The sequence below is a fragment of the Perognathus longimembris genome, chromosome 21, assembly GCF_023159225.1.
Source record: "Perognathus longimembris pacificus isolate PPM17 chromosome 21, ASM2315922v1, whole genome shotgun sequence".
Taxonomy (NCBI): domain Eukaryota; kingdom Metazoa; phylum Chordata; class Mammalia; order Rodentia; family Heteromyidae; genus Perognathus; species Perognathus longimembris.
Window position 1 is genome coordinate 18,869,241 of NC_063181.1, and position 2,485 is coordinate 18,871,725.

A 2,485-nucleotide genomic window follows, 5' to 3' on the forward strand; every position below is an offset into this window, starting at 1 on the left:
ACATAGATATGAAGACCTTGTAACAAATGAACAAGTAAATAAAAACACACAAACAAGGATTCACATCAAGCTAAGGAATATTGTACATATTATTCTTTTTGTTTTGTTTTATTAAAATAGTTTATTGCAATAAGATATTCATTGTACACAAAATCAATACTAAGTTATTAAAATTATTTACATAAAAACTATTTAATCAATAATGGCCATGCACCATGTCAACACAATTTTAGCGTCTAAGTCAGTATACAGTTCTCTAAGGCAAGCCTTAGACAATAACACAGAGAAACAGCAAAGGAAAAAGAAGCTGATTGTAATTGTTAAAGTTCACTGATTTTCATAAGATGAAAGGTCTCCCACCCAGGTATATTTGAGACACGTCATTTATTCCTCTGACGGATAACTGGAGAAAAGTCTGATTCACTTTTGTTAACCGCAGTGTCCAGTCAACTTGATGATTAGTTAAGTAGCATATTTCCCAAACTCCACACATCCTAGACCTATTTCCCAAACAGCTTTTTCCCCCCTCAGGATTAATGTCAAAGTACACCACATTTCATCTGATAATTATATATGTATAAAAGTATCTACATTTGTTTTTAGCCAGTTTGGATCAAATATTCATGGTGTAACAAACTATAAATTACATTATTTGCACAGTGTGTACATGTACTCGCAAAACTGGTTTGTTGATGGCTTTAAATATATATTAAGATGATAAATAAATCTACTTCATTATGAAATGAAGACTTTAAGAATATATTTTTATTAGGCAATTTGGTAACAAATTGTCGCTCTAAGTAAAGTTGGTTCATTCCATGTATTTTTTAGCATGAATGGATCCCACTGTAGTTTTTCCTAAAGAAAAAAGAAGTCACTTCTCTAGTTGCTGAAGGGTACTGAAAGCTTCTTACACAGAGAAAGCTTCTTAGCAGTGAAGTCTTTTACCTGCTCCATCATCAACAGGTCCTGAACAAAATGACTAGGTGTTTCACTGCAAATGGAATGGATCTGTCCATGTACTATGGAAATTATCATAGCTAAAGGCAGGCTGACACCGGAGAGACTATTCATGGAGTTGCTATACTGGAGGTCCTGTTCTGTAGGTCGAAAGAATTTAGCCATGTTGTCCAGAAGTCTGCTGAAACCTCTGTTTAAACAGGTATTCAACATCCTGCTAAAATCTGGGCTTTCCAACATGTCTCTCGTTTCATTGAGAAGTTTAATCGTGGTGATGTCTCTGGGAGAAACACCACAGGCATGGACGGCTAGTGGCGTTTCTTCATTTGGCATCTTATAATGGCATAATAGAGATCTGGATCCATCCTTTTGATCCAACAAGAAGATTTATGCTGTTCAACAAGAGTTCTGATTTCTTTTAGTTTTTGTTCCAAGTCCAAAAGGGACAAAGAATGTTTAAGAGAAACACTTCCTAAAATCCTTTGCCCGGCTTGCTTATTGACAGTGTTCAGTTCTGTCAGGCCATCTCCGAGGAGCTGTTGGATACTTGATAAATACTGCTGCTGGACATCTGGGGGAGCAAGAGCTATAGAACCATTTTTGCCCACTGCTGCATTGTCCAAGTACATTTATCCACCGATTATGTTTTACTGAACTCTCAAAAGAACAACCAGCATACAGGTGCTGTACACGGCTACAACACTTCTTATGAAACTTACTATCTTTAGATCCTCCCATATTTCTAGCTTGTTTGAAGGCCTGTTTTTGAGCAGAGCTGTAAGGCTTTCTGAGTTAAGCTGCTGCATTAAGGCCTCTTGCAGCGTTGGGAGCATGGACAGTACGGTTGTAATGCAAGTCCTCTGATTACTTTCAAAATGGTATTGTCGTCGAGCTTGAGCAATATATTCTGCAGCCTCTCATTTCTTGTATTTCTCTAATTTTCTTCTGTCCATATTTCCCCAGGATATATACTCCTCCGAGAACCGTGCCCAGGAAGATGCATTTCTTTTTATGGCGTTTCAGGAAATTTCCACGTCGACCTCAGCATCTCGGCTGGGCCCGTGGGGTGGTGGGGTGCCAGGCCCTCGGGGCCGTGGAGGGGGGTCTCGTGGGTGTGAGGCTGGTCCGCCCGCAGGCCGAGGCGTTCTCGTCACCGCGGTGCTCAACATTCTTTGATTCTTACTTTGAAAAAAGTACTTGGGCTACTGAGAAAAGAATTACTAAGTGGAACAGAAGTGGGATGATACATCTCTTGTCTGGACAGGGCAGTGGTCAGAGAAGAGATAATTGTGTTTTGGCTAAGAGTGGAGGCAGGAAGAATGAAAAGGTCAGGACAATAGAACCAGGATTTTCTTCTAGCTGTCTGCCAGTACTCATTTGTATTTCATCACTATGAAATTACATATTCATAAGAATTTCTCTATTACACTCAGCCAAGAATAGATCAGGGACCACCTTCTCCTAATTAAAATCTTGATAACACTTATCACAGTGTGATTAATTATAATCCTACAGGTCAAAGACT

At 39.0% G+C, this 2,485-nt stretch overlaps 1 pseudogene; it reads right to left on the minus strand.

Moving 5' to 3' along the window:
- Positions 1-230: 230 nt before the first annotated feature.
- LOC125339425 lies at positions 231-2,008 on the minus strand (annotated as a pseudogene).
- Positions 2,009-2,485: the final 477 nt, after the last annotated feature.